Below are 18514 nucleotides of genomic sequence, written 5' to 3' on the forward strand. Positions count from 1 at the left end.
CAGCAGGTTTTCCCATCTCAGCCAAGAAACTCTGTAGTTCTGTCAGAGTAGTCATTGGGTTCTTGGTCACCACCCTGACCAAGGTTCTTCTTTCCCAGTTTCCCAGTTTGGTTGGACGGCCAGCTCTAGAAAGAGTCTGCGTAGTTCTATAATCTTTCCATTTCCTAACGATGGAGCGCACTCTGCTCTTGGGACCTTTCAACATTCTAGAAATTGCTTTATACCCTTCCCCAGATCTACACCTCCTCGCAATTCTCTCGTGGAGTTCTACGGACAGTTCCTTGGACTTCATGGTAGAGTTTCAGATCTGGCATGCACTGTCAACTGTGAGACCTCATACAGAAAGGTGTTTTTTTTTTTGTAAATCATGTCCAATCAATTGAATTGGCTGCAGGTGGACTCCAATCAAGTTCTAGAGACATCTCATTGATAATTATCAAAGGAGATTGGATGCACCTAAGTTCAATTTGAAGTGTCATAGTGAAGGCGTTGAATACTTATTGACAAGACTTTTCAGCTTTTCGTGTTTAATTATTTTGTAAAATTTTCTAATTAAAAATTCCACTTTGACATTATGGGGTATTACTGTATCTGTATATCAGTGACAAAAATTATCTCAATTTAATCCGTTTTAAATTCAGGCTGTAACAACAAAATGTGAAAAGGTCACAGGGTGTGAATACTTTCTGAAGGCACTGCATTAAATGTGTTTGACCAGCTTGTGAATTATTTTTCAAGGTCTGAAGAGAGAGGTGAGGGGTCACGACAGAAGGTGGAGTCATCACCAAATAGATAAAGGAGATCACCGCCATGAGTGTTAAGATGTATAAATAGCTTATTGTGGCGTTTTGTGCGGCACACCTACTGGAGGTGAAAAAAACCATAAACCATAAACAGGTTTGATTACCTTTTTTAAACAGTCACTACTGCTGTTTAACACTACACCCCATTTGTGACCTTTATTCGATGCACAACGTACAAGTACAAGTACAACTGTCTAACCAGCTTTCTTGTCTTGTCTGGGAACCTCTAAATAAACGATTGAAATCAGCAAAGAAGGCAACGAAGGAGTACAATGACATGCACAAGAAGTCGGACAAATATAACTTCATATCTGCACAATATCTTGGTTTTTTTAAATCAAATCCAATCCTAAACTTTCAAAGGATTTTATCAAATCCAAGTCAGTTAGAAGCCGATAAAAACACCATACTGTGGCGGACACGAAAGCTCACTGGCGTGATGGCATCATTCGGCGCACCAAGTGGGCGGCGGCCACGCCCGAGGGGTAGGCGTGGCCTCAGGATATACACGGGGCACACAGCCCCGAGCACGGCAGTGCTACAGTAGGGCTCTTTCAATAAAGACTCTTTTAATTTACCGTGTTGTCCGCTTCCTCCTTGGTAAGCAAGTAGCGCGCGTAGCACCACGCTTCATTTGGTGACCTCGACGTTGGATCAGCCGTCGCTGACCATCCGAACACGCTATAGCAATGGCAATCAACGCGGTCAAGCTCCCTGAGTTCTGGGAGGCCCACGCCGAGCTCTGGTTCGTGCAAGCCGAAGCCCAGTTTCAGCTTCGGCACATCACGGGCGACGCGACGCGACGACCACAGGTACAAGGCGATCAAGCGTCTCCTCCTCGCCACGTTCAGCCTCACGGAGGACGCATGGGCCAACCGCCTCCTGGACCTCCACGAGCTCGGCGACACGTGACCGTCGGTCCGAATGGACCATATGCTGTCGCTACTGGGCGACGGAACCCCGGATTTTCTATTCCGAGCGCTATTTCGACGCCAGCTGCCGGCACGAGTACGCCTCACGTTGGCCGGTTCCATGATAACGGAACCCCGAGCTCTCGCTGCCGAGGCCGACAAGTTCTTCGCGGCTTTAGACACGCGGGTGAGTTTCGGTGCGGCCGTCGCGGCTCCCGGGGCTGCGGCGGCTGCGGCTGCGTGCCCCTACTCCGAGCCCGAAACTGCTGCGGGTGACCACCCCTACTACGCGACGCACCGCGTGGCCGCTGAACCTCCTGCGGGTGACCACCCCTACTACGCGACGCACCACGTGGCCGCTGAACCTCCTGCGGGTGACCACCCCGACTCCGAGGGGCGCCTCGTGGCGGCCGCCACCCCCACCTCCACCGCCGCGGAAAAGACCGCAAGCCTGGTGCTGGTTTCACACCAAGTTCGGCCACGAGGCTCGGCAGTGTCGCCCGCCGTACTCATTTGGCAGGTCGGGAAACGCCCGGGCCGGCCCTCGGTAGTGGCACTGAGCGCCGGCCATTCAAACAGCCTACTGTTCATAACAGACACCTTGTCCGGGCGCCATTACCTGTGCGATACGGGAGCGCAGGTGAGTGTCGTTCCAGCCGGTACGTCCGACAAGCAAACCATGGGCCGGGGCCCCGCACTGCTTGCTGCCAACGGTACGTCCATGCGCACAACCGGAAAACACTGCCTCTCTCTGCGGTTCGGAGGGCAGGTTTTCCGGTGGTCGTTCATCACTGCTGACGTGCCCATGGGATTGCTTGGCACGGACTTCCTGTGTGCAAATGGGCTGTTGGTGGACGTAAAGCACAGAAGGCTCGTCCAGGCCAAGACGTTCAGCTCGCTCGCTTGCGTGCTGCCCGGCTCGTTGAGCAGCTCCCGGAGTGGCTCCTCGAGTGGCTTGCTGAGCGGCTTGCTGAGCGGTTCGGTTCCGGCCAGGTTGATCTGTATGCTTCCGGCAGCGGACAAATTCACCCGCCTCCTCGCTGGCTTCCCGGCCCTCACCCGGCCCACCTTCTTGGCGGGGGCCGTCAAGCACGGGGTGGAACACCACATCCCCACCGCCGGGCCACCGGTCTACGCCCGGGCACGCCGCCTCGAGCCGATGAAGCTCGCGGTAGCTAAAGCGGAGTTCGCTACGCTGGAGTGGCTCGGCATCGTGCCGCGCTCCAAGAGTGCTTGGGCGTCGCCACTCCACATTGTGCCAAAGCCCGGCGGGGGATGGCGACCGTGCGGGGACTACCGGCGGCTCAACGACGCCACCACCCCCGACCGCTACCCCGTCCCCCACATTCAGGACTTCTCCGCCCGGTTGGCGGGCATGTCCTTCTTTTCAAAGGTGGACCTCATACGCGGCTACCATCAGGTCCCCGTCAGGCCGGAGGACATCCCGAAGACGGCCGTCATCACGCCATTCGGACTTTTCGAATTTCTTCGGATGCCCTTCGGGTTGAAAAATGCGGCTCAGGCGTTCCAGCGACTAATGGACAGCGTCTTGCGCGACTTGGATTTCGTGTACGTCTACCTGGACGACATCCTCCTCGCCAGCGCGTCCCGCGAACAGCACCTCCACCATCTCCGCACGCTCTTCGAACGCCTGGGCCAGCATGGCCTCATCGTGAACCCCGCCAAGTGCCGGTTCGGCGTCGCCGACATCGACTTTTTGGGGCACCGCGTCACCAGGCACGGGGCCGTCCCCCTGCCGGCCAAGGTGGAGGTGGTGAAGGGGTTTCCGCGCCCCCGCACGATCAAGGGGCTCCAGGAGTTCCTGGGCATGGTAAACTTTTACCATCGGTTCCTGCCCCGCATCGCCCAGCTCCTGCGCCCCCTGCACGAGGCCCTCTGAGGGAAGCCGGGCAAAGGTGACATTACCTGGACCGAGCAGATGGACGTGGCATTCACGGGCGCGAAGCTCGCCTTGGCTAACGCCACCATGCTCGCGCACCCGGCACCCGATGCACCGATCGCCCTCACCACCAACGCCTCGGACTACGCGGTGGGCGCGGTGCACGAGCAATGGGTGCGTGGTGCCTGCAACCGCTGGCGTTCTTCAGCCGGCAGCTTCGCCCACCCGAACGCCGTTATAGTACCTTCGACCGCGAGTTGCTCGGGCCTCACCTGGCGGTCAGGCACTTCCGCCATCTGCTCGAGGGCCGTGCGTTCACGGCCTTCGTCGACCACAAGCCACTGGTCTTCACGATGGGCAAGGTTACCGAGCCGTGGTCGGCCCAGCAGCAGCGTCACCTCTCGGCCGTGTCCGAATATACGACGGCCATCGGGCACGTCGCGGGGAAGGACAACCCGGTGGCGGATTGCCTTTCCTGGTCCGTCGCCCACGCAGTCCACCTCGGCATCAACTATGCCCGGATGGCGGCGGACCAGGCCGCCGACCCCGGCGTCCAGGCCTTGTGGACCGCCGTCATGGGCCTCCGCGTTGCCGAGGTGCCGTTCGACGGCGCGGGCACGTCCCTCTTGTGCGACGTCTCCCTCGGGCGGCCTCGCCCCATCGTGCCCGCGGGCTGGCAGCGCCAGGTTTTTGACGCCATCCACGGCCTGTCCCACCCGGGCACGAAGGCCTCCCAGAGGTTGGTCGCTGACAAGTTTGTCTGGCATGGCCTCCGGAAAGCCGTCCGCGGCTGGACCAGGATGTGCCTCGCGTGCCAGCGCGCGAAGGTGCACCGACACACCAAGGCCACATTGGCCCCGTTTACGGTGCCGGAACGTAGGTTCGACCACGTTCACGTGGACCTGGTGGGACCTCTGCCCCCCTCGTGGGGTTTCACCCATGTCCTCACAATGGTGGACCGCACCATCCGGTGGCCAGAGGCCGTGCCTTTGGCGGCGACGACGGCGGCGGACGTCGTGCAGGCGTTCATCGCCACCTGGGTCGCCCGGTTCGGCGCCCCCTCGGACATCTCGTCCAACCGCGGCCCCCAGTTCACCTCGGAGCTCTGGGGGGCGGTCGCGCGGGGGCTCGGGGTCCAGCTGCACCGAACCACGGCCTACCACCCCCAGGCCAATGGCCTGTGCGAGCGGTTCCACCGCTCGTTGAAGGCCGCGCTCCGGGCCACCCTCCGCGACGGCGGCTGGGTCGACAGGCTCCCCTGGGTCCTGCTGGGCCTCCGCACGGCGCCCAAGGACGACCTGTGCGCATCCGCAGCGGAGTTGCTCTTCGGACAACCGCTGCGGGTGCCGGGCCGAGTTCCTCCGCGACCCCACGGCACCATGGTCCACGGCGCAGGAGTGCTCCGCGCTGCAGGAGACCGCCCGGAGGTTCGCCCCGGTGCCGACGGCGCACCACGGGCACCCACCTATGCACGTCGCCCCGGAGCTTCGCACCGCGGAGTACGTCTCCGTCCGGCACAACGCCCACCAGACACCACTGCGGCCCCCGTACGATGGACCTTTCCGCGTGCTGGAGACCGGGGTGAAACATTTCACCTTGGACATCGGTGGTACTCCCGACCGCGTCTCCGTGGACCGCCTCAAGCCGGCCCACCTCGACGTGGACCACCCACCGCTGGTGGCTCGGCCCCCGCGTCGGGGCCGCCCCCCCCTGCGGGCGGACCCCCGGCACTGCCCGGCCCCGCCGGCACGCCGCCCCCCGGTTCCGCACCCATCCCGGGTGCAGCCGGAGGCATTCCAGCGGGCATCCCTGCACCCCGGACGCTGCCAGTCGCCAGTGGGCGCTTCGGCCGGGTCATCCGTTTGCCCCGCAAACTAACCCTCCAGGTGCGCGGGAATTCTGGGGGGGCGCGTGTGGCGGACACGAAAGCTCACTAGCGTGATGGCATCATTCCGCGCACAAAGTGGGCGGCGGCCATGCCCGAGGGGTAGGCGTGGCCTCAGGATATACACGGGGCACACAGACCCGAGCACGGCAGTGCTACAGTAAGGCTCTTTCAATAAAGACTCTTTTAATTTACCGCGTTGTCCGCTTCCTCCTTGGTAAGCAAGTAGCGCGCGTAGCACCGCGCTTCAATACTGTATTTACCATAACCGTGACTGATTGTTAATGGTTACCTTTTATAAATACTTCGGTCATCTTCCAAACGCAACAAATTTTAATAACATTATTTTATTACAAGTCATAAAAATGCAGTTTCTGGTTAATCAATGTGAGAAACGCCCTGTTTGGTCTATTATGTTTTATACGAGGAATATTTCATGTGCCATTTAATACTGCGATAAAAAACATTCACTGGGAAAATCTCAAGGGTGAACCTCCACTCCAACACAGCACGTTTATTCTACAAGGGTGAACCTCCACTCCAACACAGCACGTTTATTATACAAGGGTGAACCTCCACTCCAACACAGCACGTTTATTATACAAGGGTGAACCTCCACTCCAACACAGCACGTTTATTATACAAGGGTGAACCTCCACTCCAACACAGCACGTTTATTATACATGGGTGAACCTCCACTCCAACACAGCACGTTTATTATACAAGGGTGAACCTACACTCCAACACAGCACGTTTATTATACAAGGGTGAACCTCCACTCCAACACAGCACGTTTATTATACAAGGGTGAACCTCCACTCCAACACAGCACGTTTATTATACATGGATGAACCTCCACTCCAACACAGCACGTTTATTATACAAGGGTGAACCTCCACTCCAACACAGCACGTTTATTATACATGGGTGAACCTCCACTCCAACACCGCACGTTTATTATACAAGAGTGAACCTCCACTCCAACACAGCACGTTTATTATACAAGGGTGAACCTCCACTCCAACACAGCACGTTTATTATACATGGGTGAACCTCCACTCCAACACCGCACGTTTATTATACAAGAGTGAACCTCCACTCCAACACAGCACGTTTATTATACAAGGGTGAACCTCCACTCCAACACAGCACGTTTATTATACATGGGTGAACCTCCACTCCAACACAGCACGTTTATTATACAAGGGTCAACCTTCATTCCAACACAGCACGTTTATTAGACAAGAGTGAACCTTCATTCCAACACAGCACGTTTATTAGACAAGAGTGAACCTCCATTCCAACACAACACGTTTATTACACAAGAGTGAACCTTCCACACAGCACGTTTATTATATAAGGGTGAACCTTCCACACAGCACGTTTCTTATACAAGGGTGAACCTTCCACACAGCACGTTTATTATACAAGGGTGAACCTTCCACACAGCACGTTTATTATACAAGGGTGAACCTTCCACACAGCACGTTTATTATACAAGGGTGAACCTTTCACACAGCACGTTTCTTATACAAGGGTGAACCTTCCACACAGCACGTTTATTATACAAGGGTGAACCTCCATTCTAACGCAGCACGTTTATTATACAAGGGTGAACCTTCAACACAGCACTTTTATTATACAAGGGTGAACCTTCAACACAGCACTTTTATTATACAAGGGTGAACCTTCCACACAGCACGTTTATTATACAAGGGTGAACCTCCATTCCAACTCAGCACGTTTATTATACAAGGGTGAACCTTCAACACAGCACTTTTATTATACAAGGGTGAACCTTCAACACAGCACTTTTATTATACAAGGGTGAACCTTCCACACAGCACGTTTATTATACAAGGGTGAACCTTCAACACAGCACTTTTATTATACAAGGGTGAATCTTCCACACAGCACGTTTATTATACAAGGGTGAACCTTCCACACAGTAGGTTTATTATACATGGGTGAATCTGCAACATGGCGATCCAAACAGATCAGAAGCGACCATCGGCTGGGCGATGCGCCACAAGCCAGGCCATAAAGGAGTAGGCCCATTCGTGGTTTGTGTCTCCTGAGTGTTTCGTCAACAGTTGCTGGTTCATCGTCGCTTCTCTGGAGACTACCTGCTGCGCTCAAGCTGGCGCTGGATTCTGCGTTGGAGTGCTAGGTATGCCTTACTGTTCCGGACAGACTGGAGGAGCACTTTTATGCTCGGAGGGCAGCGTGAACCAGTTAGAGAGGACTTTAGTCTAGTAGGAAGACTAGGTCCCCCTGCACCCCCCGGAGATATACTTCTAATCAGTGTTTCTAGATTGGAAAAAATGTGTAGAAAATGACTAGCTATGGCCCCAAGCTGAAAAAATGTCCCACATACCATTTTTATGCAAATTACTGCTGCCATTATCAAAAAAAGACTAGGTCCCCCTGCACCCCCCGGAGATATACTTCTAATCAGTGTTTCTAGATTGGAAAAAATGTGTAGAAAATGACTAGCTATGGCCCCAAGCTGAAAAAATGTCCCACATACCATTTGTATGCAAATTACTGCTGCCATTATCAAAAAAACGATTTTTGACATATCTCAGCCAATATTGCAGATAATTGAAAAATGAAGGTGTCTAGACCCATGTTTTGAAGGGCATAGATCATGATAGAACTTGTCCTTATCCATCCTTGCTCCTCATAAGGTTTTGGCTTTTCGATGATAGGTTGATCGGCTCTTTTGTACAATGCTACGCGGTGGTTCACACGCTGGATGTGCGGCTTCAGGGCAGACTGGCATGGAGGAAGGCGAGCCAGATCAACCTTGGACTTGGATGTGAGGGTCTTGTCCTCTCCCACCATTTTTCGTAGCAGCTTGGCACGGACAATGTCCACTGATGACTCGCGACTCTGGCCGTACATCACACAGGTGAATTTTTCTAACTGCCTCTCCACCTCAGGGTTGGCATCCCAGTTGTCACCCAGTTCACCGAATGCCCTGTGAAACCTGGGATTCTTCTCCAGCTTTTTCAAGGGCCCGACTTTTCCCTTCCCTTTGAAGGCACTGGTGCAGTCTTCTCCGCTGAACACATAGTACCCCAGGAGAGTGGCACAGTAGTCCTCTCCCAGGGATTCTGCCAGCTCAGAGACGTTGACAAGTTGGCGATGCTTCCCTGACCCTGTATCCAGGTACACCGTCAGCTTGATGTTGTGGGCATGGTGGAGCAGGATCAGGAGGATGTCTGTGTCCGGTGTTCTGACTACAGCGTTCTTGTATCCGATGGTAGCAGCATGATGGAGGTACAGAACCACCCTGGTATCAGTCTCTTCCTGGTTGCTGTAGATCGTGGGGAGTTCACGTACCTCGACCTGAAACACAAAAAGGCACCGCATTTCAATCACCAGTCACTGCCAGTTTCAGTATATCTCCGGGGGGTGCAGGGGGACCTAGTCTTTTTTTGATAATGGCAGCAGTAATTTGCATAAAAATGGTATGTGGGACATTTTTTCAGCTTGGGGCCATAGCTAGTCATTTTCTACACATTTTTTCCAATCTAGAAACACTGATTAGAATTATATCTCCGGGGGGTGCAGGGGGACCTAGTCTTCCTACTTAGACAACAGTTAGGGGAGGAGTTAGACAGGGCAGACAGGACAGTTAAACCAGTGGACTGTGGTTCATTGGCAGTTGGTACCAGACGACTGAGCATCAACAATAAGGAGCAGACAGTGCACCTGGGGATACCATCCACCTCCACCTCCATGCCCTTCGTGAGCCATGGGACTCTAAGCTCGTGCAACCCCCTAGCTCGAGGGTCGCGGTGTGTTCTGCAGGACCTGCCACACAAGGTCAGGTCGGGATTCTCATCTGCCCCTAGTTGTATCACTGTCGAGCAAATGCGGGCCCATAACTATTTTGTTAACTTGACTGCAGCTGATCCATCCTGTGGGCACTTCTTGTCGCGTAGTGAATAACTTTATCGATTGCCTATTTGCTTCTTGTTTATGATGCATTTTATAAAACATACAGAAACCCGACTTGGTCTCCGACACATCCTGCTTGTCCGAAAGTTTCATTTTTTGGCTCTAATAGAATCTGCTTGAGATAGCGATTGCTCGCAGTTCTTGTACCGTTAGATTTCCCGGCATCACATGGTTTAGGATTTTAGGCCAAAGATGGCATCTGTTCTGTGATTGCTGTGGGCACACCACTCGCCTGGCGCAAGGACCTCAATCCGCCTTTGGATGTGAGGATCCTTCGGGAAGTGGTGAACTGACGTGGTCACTCAGCAACTCTCCAGATTCATCCAGAATCATCCAGATTCATCCTCATTACGTCTGCCACCAAAGGTGCATGGAGGTTATGTTTTCACCCTTGTCTGTCTGTCTGTTTGTCTGTGGGAAGGATATCAAAAGGCAGATCAAAAGGTTATGGACATATTCAGAGGAAATTTGGTGGAGAGGTTGGGTGAGTGATAAGGAAGAATTGATTCGATTTTGGTTCAGGTCCGAATCCAGATCCGGCCTATCAGTGGGATACAAAATGTAAACTGCTCACCAGGTGGAGGTATGTGCCCTCTAACACATAACATAACAAGAAAAAGAGCAATCAGAGATTGCGAACCCTCGCCAGGATGTATTTTCATTGTTTTAAAGGCTATTGTGTTAAAACAAATATTGCGGCCGAACCACGTGACCGATGATGTCATCATAATTTTTTTCTAAACTAATTTATTCCTAGATTATGCTCAAGAAATTTCATCTTGATCGGATGAAGTTTTGTACTTTGTAGACATTTGTAGTCAAATTATTACGTCATAATGGAGGCACCTATGACATCATCATTAACATATTTTATTCCCCATGGAGAGTTCTTTACAATGAGCCATGTCTCAATTTTTTCTATGAAGCGCTTTTGGAGATATCGATGTGCAACGTTCTTCGGTTTTTCCAAGATGGCGGCCGAACCATGTGACCTATGACGTCATCAATATATATTTTTCTTAACCAATTTATGCCTACAGGACGCTCAAGAAATTTCATCTTACATCGGATGAAGTTTTGTACTTGTCGAATTATGACGTCATAATGGAGGCACCTATGACATCATCATTAACATATTTCATTCCCCCATGGAGAGTTCTTTACAATGAGGTATGTCTTAATTTTTTCTATTCAGCGCTTTCGGAGATATAGAGGTGCAAAGTTTTTCGGTTTTTCCAAGATGGCGGCCGAACCACGTGACTTATGACGTCATAATTATCATTAGAACATTCTAAAGGTGGAGTTGCACCTATGGTGAAAATTTCCTGTTGATCGGACCAATGGTTGCAGAGAAAATCATATTTATTCTGTGCAGACAAACAGACAAACAGACAAACAGACAAACAAACAAACAAACAAACAAATGGACTCAAATGCAATACCCTCTCCTCTGGCGAGGGTAACGAGTGCCGTTTTAGTTTCAATTTTGAAAAAATATAAGGTTTCAAAAAACGGAACTTTGTTGCAATTTTTCCATGCCCGTGGCGTGCGTTGGTCTGACCAAAGAGCACTCATTGCAGATTTTTGAAAACAGAACCTAACTCCTCATTTAGAAAACTTCCCAACAGCTTTTCTCTTGTACGATTGTCATCCATAATTGTAGTGACGAAGACATACTTTTTTATGAAGTGCTCCACAAACAAAAAAATTGTTTCTATTTCAATATTTAACCAGAGGAAACTTTATTTCGACACATTATAATGTATAAGAGAAATAAACTACATTGGGACAGCAAGCGGATTTCCTCTTCAACCTCTTAGAGCTTGACACCCTTTAGACCCCTTAGACATTTTAGACGTGACGACCCTTTAAGACCCTTCAGACCATTTAATCCCTTCAGACCCTTTTGACACTTTAGATCCCTTACACGTGTCAGACCCCAGAGATCCAGAGAGCCTTGAAATCCTTAAAATCCCTTAAACCCCTTTAGACCCTATAATTATTATTGGAACATACCCTTTAGACCTTTAGGACACTTAAGATCCCTATAGATCCCTTTGACCACTTACACCTTTGAACCTTTACACCCTTTAGACAACATCTTAGACTCTTTAGACCTCTAGACATTGAGACTCCTTTAAGCACACACCACTCAATCATTAAAAGAGACTTCTTGCATACCTTATCAGCAAGTAATGCACAAACTCTACCCACCCAGAGGTTGGGTATTCTGCTGGTTTACAAGTTGAACAATCAAGTTGAACCAACAACATCGACTGACACAACAACATTATATGAACTTACCAGTTTGAAGCTATAGATGAGACAGTTTGAGAGGGAATATTAACTGAGGGAATCTCTGGGAGAAAACCAACATCTGAATATTGAAAAAAGCTCGTCTTTGGATATGCAATGTAACAAGATAAAACGGCTTCAATTTGAATCCCAAATCAGACATAAACAAAATAAAATCGGTGTTTTTTTTGCAAATACAAAAGAACAAATGCAGGGAATTTATGAAAGATTTGAGAGAAATACAAAATGACCCCATGTCACCCTCGGCTAGCTTTCACTGCCAAACCCCATAAACTAAAGCTCATGTGCCTCATCTATCTATAATTCCAGTAATCTCTGTCTGTCTGTCTGTACGTCTGTACGTTTGTTTGTTTGTCTGTGACTGCTGTTTCTCGACAACTACCGGTCCGATATACTTGAAACTTGCCAGGTATATTGCTGGGGACCCGAGGATGTGCCTTTTCAAGGTTTCATATTAATCGGACAATTACTTACCGAGCTATGTCCAAAAAACGATTCAACCAATCAGAGAGCAGCGAACGATCGCGTGTGCCGAACGTGGAGGACACACTCTGCCTCGGATGGCACATTTGAGAGCGTATTCATTTATTTCACGTTTGCAAACTATGTTGGCGTTAAACTATGTTTTACAACTAATAAAAACGAATTTGCGATTCATTCGCTTTCCTGCGCGTTTGTGCACGCGATGGCGATTTCTTTACCAAACTCCGGAAGCCGTTCGCTTTGGACCAAACCATTGCATGTAAATAGAGGGGGGGGGATTGTCACCACTCGCAAGCCGTTCGCTTTGGACCAAACCATTTCATGTAAATAGAGGGGGGGGGATATAATTTTAGATATAGATATAGTACGGGCATGCCCTAGTCTATCTATAATTCCAGTAATCTCTGTGTGTTTGTTTGTACGTTTGTACGTTTGTTTGTCTGTGACCGCTGTTTCTCGACAACCACGGGTCCGATATACTTTAAACTTGCCAGGTATATTGCTGGGGACCCGAGGATGTGCCTTTTCAAGGTTTCATATTAATCGGACAATTACTTACCGAGCTATGTCCAAAAAACGATTCAACCAATCAGAGAGCAGCGAGCTATCGCGTGTGCCGAACGTGGCGAACACACTCTGCCTCGGATGGCACATTTGAGAGCGTATTCATTTATTTCCCGTCGGCAAACTATGTTGGCGCTATGTTGGCGTTAAACGATGTTTTAAAACTAATTAAAACCCCGGGGGGATTGTCACTGTACTCGCAAGCCGTTCGCCGTTCGCTTTGGCGTTGCGAATGAACCAAAACATTTCATGCACCAAACCATTTCATGTAAAGCGTTCGCCGTTCGCTTTGGCGTTGCGAATGGACCAAAACATTTCATGGACCAAACCATTTCATGTAAATAGAGGGGGGGATATAATTTTAGATATAGATATAGTACGGGCATGCCCTAGTCTCTATATAATTCCAGCAATCTCTGTGTGTGTGTGTGTGTGTGTGTGTGTGTGTGTGTGTGTGTGTGTGTGTGTGTGTGTGTGTGTGTGTGTGTCTGTGTGTCTGTCTGTATGCGACCGCTGTTTCTCGACAACTACCGGTCCGATATACTTGAAACTTGCCAGGTATATTGCTGGGGACCCGAGGATGTGCCTTTTCAAGGTTTGAAATTAATCGGACAAGTGGTTCCCAAGGTATGGTCACCGTACTCGCAAGCCGTTCGCTTTGGCTTTGCGAATGGACCAAACCATTTCATGTAAATAGAGGGGGGGGGGGGGTTCTGTGGTCGTTACTGCCACGTGGTTTCAAAGTTTTTTTTTGTTGTTGTTGTTTGCACGCATGTTTTTTTGCACGCACGTACGGGCAAGCACGTACGGGCAAGCACGTACGTGCGGGCACGCCCTAGTCTCTATATAATTCCAGCAATCTCTGTGTGTGTGTGTGTGTGTGTCTGTCTGTATGCGACCGCTGTTTCTCGACAACTACCGGTCCGATATACTTGAAACTTGCCAGGTATATTGCTGGGGACCCGAGGATGTGCCTTTTCAAGGTTTGAAATTAATCGGACAAGTGGTTCCCAAGGTATGGTCACCGTACTCGCAAGCCGTTCGCTTTGGCTTTGCGAATGGACCAAACCATTTCATGTAAATAGAGGGGGGGGGATTGGCCTATACACAGCCTCTCTGGATGTTAACTTTGCCAAAAACAAGAAAAAAAAAAAACAACCGTTAGTTTAATTGGTCTATTATAGTTCTATCTCTATATAATTCCAGCAATCTCTGTGTGTGTGTGTGTGTGTGTGTGTGTGTCTGTCTGTATGCGACCGCTGTTTCTCGACAACTACCAGTCCGATATACTTGAAACTTGCCAGGTATATTGCTGGGGACCCGAGGATGTGCCTTTTCAAGGTTTGAAATTAATCGGACAAGTGGTTCCCAAGGTATGGTCACCGTACTCGCAAGCCGTTCGCTTTGGCTTTGCGAATGGACCAAACCATTTCATGTAAATAGAGGGGGGGGGGGGATTGGCCTATACACAGCCTCTCTGGATGTTAACTTTGCCAAAAACAAGAAAATAAAAACAACCGTTAGTTTAATTGGTCTATTATATAGTTCTATTAAAGATGATAGGTTAATAATTTAATATTGAGAATTTGTGCTTCCCAAGTTATGGTCTCTCACATTCGCCTATATTTTCTTGCTCCGTATTCTGTGGTCGTTTCTGACACGTGGTGTCAAAAATTTTTTTTTGTTGTTGTTGTTGTTGTTGTTCTCTTCTCTTTTCTTTGTTTTCCCTTGCGAAAAGATAAAATACGTTTGCGATAATTGAATAATTGGCCATTACAACTAAATTGTGAATAATCGTAATTCTGGCACGTGGTTTCAAAACTTTTTTCCTTTTGCAAGCACGTACGGGCAAGCACGTACGGGCACGCACGTACGGGCACGCCCTAGTTGACTTAATTAACCAAATCCCATGCAAAACGAACCGAAAAGAGTCTTTTTTCTATATTCACCGTATGTATGTATATGTTCCCTTTGCACGTTTCAAAATGGTCGTGCGACGGCTTCGCGGTTGCGTGCACGTGAATGGGCCGACCCTCTATCCAGTCAGCATAAAAGCCATAAGTGATGTGAACTTGTATTGTGCGTGCACAATAAGGATGATCAACTAAAATATCTCACAAAGCTTCTAAAAGAAGCCGGAAATACTTGGAAAAGTACCTAAGAGAAGGCTCGGCTGTGTCTCTGCACAATGAAAGAGTTGACGGGAGACACCGTACCTGGTTTGAGTGCTTCTGAACACCGGTCGGAAGGACATATCTGGGGCTTGTGAATGCACAAGGTAAGTTCTACTAACAGGAAATGGTAGGAACTAGACTCCTTAATGTCCATCAACGACGAATGCTGGCAGACATGTCCGCCCACTAAATGCCCATCTAAAGGACGATGCATACATCTGATTGATGCCTCCTTGTACATGCCAATCACAAGAGTGGCGGGTTATAGCTGGTTCGAGAGTCAACCCCAGGCTTGACAGCTCAGAATCGAGTGTGTATACCTCTAAGCTATCCTGCCCCCAAATCCTCTCCCCCTTTATGGGGAGGAGTCTTCTTCGTTAAAGTGCAGCACAGTGGTAGCGTCATTGGAGGGGTAGCGCCATTGGCTGAGGGGGTGGCCATGCCACTGATACAATGCCCTCTGCTGGTTAGGGCAGGAATTTGTTCATGGCGCCGGCGATGGCTCACCTGCACTTCAGGAAGGACACTGTGGGGTCATTGACATCCACCAACGAATGCTTGCCGATGGGTTTCCCATTTAATGTCCATCCGATGGATGATGGATGACATGCGGCACACACATTGATGGATCATCCTGCCTGTGAAACAATAGCTTCGAGGCGATTGTGCGTATCTTTAGGCCATTCTATCAGCCCTTATGGAGAGAGGTAAAACGCACACATTCGAAATGGGCATGCTTCGTAGAGGCATACACATAGAGACATAGACAAAGACTGCTTTGCAATTTTAATTTACACAAGTATATGAAATATTTTATCATTTGACTGTAAATTAAACTTTAACGACAAATTACAAAGGTGAAAACTAAATTTAAACAGCTTTAGGAAGCAGTTAAAGGAAGCAGTTGCCCATGGGTTGTTGGGAGTTTTGGGAAGTTTGGGAAGTTTTGGGAAGGAGTGATAACGAATAGATCATTGGGTGGAAGTGGAACTATATCGTTCTTTAAAAACACACGGACAACGTGTATTGATGAATGTGGAACTCAATGGTTCCTCAAATAGACACACACAACAGTTACTTCCTCATTACCTTCCTTGCTTTGGATGCCTGATCTGCCATTGTTTCCATTGCTTGCTTTTTCATTCGGTTTTTCTTCATTTCAACATTAATCTCCCTGTAGTAGCGTGGAACCACGTGATTTCGTTTACAGACCTTGGTATGCCTTGCAGTTTTCATTCGGAGCCGTCTATCTATTACAGACATATGTGATGGTGGGTGCAAGTCTGAGAACATTATAAAAACTTGTAGCATACCTACTTGCTGTACTGCTTGAGCATTGGCTTACCTTTATGCTTAGGCCATTCTTAGGCCTTAGGCTTAGGAGGTATTATATACATTCGTTTTTATACTATTGCCAAAATGATGCTACGATTATTGTCCCCCGTCGCACCGCGGAGCGAAAGGGGGACTGTGGTTTTCCCCTCCGTCCGTGTGTGCGTGCGTCCGTGCATGCGTCCGTCCGTCCGTGCGTGTGTGCATAAGCGAAGGACCGAATTCTAATTTGGTGTGTGGGTGCAACCCACGTCAAAATCCAAATGGCCGCCGCCATGTATGTCTGACGCCATGTATGTCTGAACCTTGTGAGCGGAATATCTTGAAAAATAAGCGAAGTACCAACTTCTCATCTGGTGTGTGGGTGTATCTCGGCATAAGGAAGAACGCTATTGAAAATTAGGTCGCCACGTCAAAATACAAGATGGCCGCTACCATATATATTTCTGAACATTGTGAGCGAAATATCGTGAAAAATAAACGAACTACGAACGTCTAATCTGGTGTGTGGGTGTATCTAGGCATAAGGAAGAACGCTATTAAAAATTGGGTCGCCACGTCAAAATCCAAGATGGCCGCCGCCATGTATGTCTGAACATTGTGAGCGGAATGTCTTGGAAAATAAGCGAAGTACCAACTTCTAATCTGGTGTGTGGGTGTATCTCGGCATAAGGAAGAACACTATTGAAAATTGGGTCGCCACGTCAAATCCAAGATGGCCGCCGCCATGTATGTCTGAAACTTGTGAGCAGAATGTCTTGAAAAATAAGCGAAGTACCAACTTCTAATCTGGTGTGTGGGTGTGTCTCGGCATAAGGAAGTACGCTATTGAAAATTGGGTCGCCACGTCAAAATCCAAGATGGCCGCCACCATATATATGTCTGAACCTTGTGAGCGAAATATCTTGAAAAATAAACGAACTACTAACTTCTAATCTGGTGTGTGGGTGTATCTACGCATAAGGAAGAAGGCTTTTGAAAATTGGGTCGCCACGTCAAAATCCAAGATGGCAGCTGCCATGTATGTCTGAACCTTGTGAGCGGAATATCTTGAAAAATAAGCAAAGTACCAACTTCTAATCTGGTGTGTGGGTGTGTCCAGGCATAAGGGAGAACGTTATTGAAAATTGGGTCGCCACGTCAAAATTCAAGATGGCCGCCTTGCGTCTTCCACTTTGTCAACTCACATCACTTCAACGATGGGGGACCGAGGCGTAACGCTTGTTATTATTGTTTTCAATATTAATTGATATTAATTAATACTGTATATGCTTTGTTACAATGTTATAATTATTTTAGATATTTCTTTTGTAATGATAATGCCATGCCGTCGAAGGGCGCATTCAGCTGCTCTCTATACACCTTAACAGGGCGCGCATTTAGAAACATGGGAATTCTTCCGGAATATTTGTTTTGAATTCGCCTAATCAACTCAGGAGATCATAATGATCATTTTGTTGCATCACATGCCACATCAGAAAGCTCCAGTAGAAGTCCACAAAAAACATGCCTCACACACGGAAATGAATTAGTGGGGTGCTCAGACACCCCGTCATTTCAAATTAATGTAAAAGTTTCGTTTTCAGTACCAATTTGAAGGCAAGGGCATATAGAACAATTTTGGTTCGAGTGTCAAGCACTCATTAAAAAAAATTGGGGGAGGGGGGGATTTGAAGGATTTTCTTTCGTCACAAATCTTCCCCATACCCACCTGCGTTGTCATCCGGAAGATCCCTCAACTCTTGTTCCAAGTCAGATTTGTTGGTATATATCGTGGAAGCCAGTACAAGTAGCGCCATTTCTGTCGACTCGGAGCTTGTTGCGCCAGATGTTTCCGACTTCATTGTTTTTTGACGGTGGAGTACTGATACACTCACTTCCTGGTACAACTGTCCAAGGAAACACCTTTGATTCATATTTCGACAAGGTATTCTGCCCAAGAGTTCGCCACGACTTGAAAAGATCGACAAGAGTAGACATTGTCTGGGACCAGTATCGTGCACTGACACAATCAAAGGAGACACAAGGGAAAAACGAGGAACAGGCACCTGACAACGCGTATCTGGTACTGCCAAAATCCCAGGAAATTGGCAGAAGTTTCTGGCGAACGTTGATAACAAGAAGGAACTGTTCTCATTCCGATCAAAAAAGATAACAGGACAGTTCCCAGATGACAA

General features: G+C 48.9%; 1 protein-coding gene across 3 annotated transcripts in view; it reads left to right on the top strand.

The window, feature by feature from the left end:
- The first annotated feature begins 7420 nt into the window (after positions 1–7420).
- Positions 7421–18514, top strand: part of LOC137430269 (progranulin) — a 107952-nt gene continuing 96858 nt past the window's right edge. The window contains exon 1 of one of the 3 annotated variants that reach the window (XM_078780500.1): positions 7421–7669. The gene's annotated coding sequence lies outside the window, so the exon portion shown is untranslated. Of the gene's footprint in view, positions 7670–9131; positions 9334–18514 lie in introns of those variants that run through there. The other 2 variants (XM_078780501.1, XM_078780506.1) reach the window with 2 other exon arrangements.

Source organism: Myxine glutinosa, chromosome 6 (genome assembly GCF_964187855.1).
Source record: "Myxine glutinosa chromosome 6, kmMyxGlut1.1, whole genome shotgun sequence".
In the NCBI taxonomy this organism is placed as follows: domain Eukaryota; kingdom Metazoa; phylum Chordata; class Myxini; order Myxiniformes; family Myxinidae; genus Myxine; species Myxine glutinosa.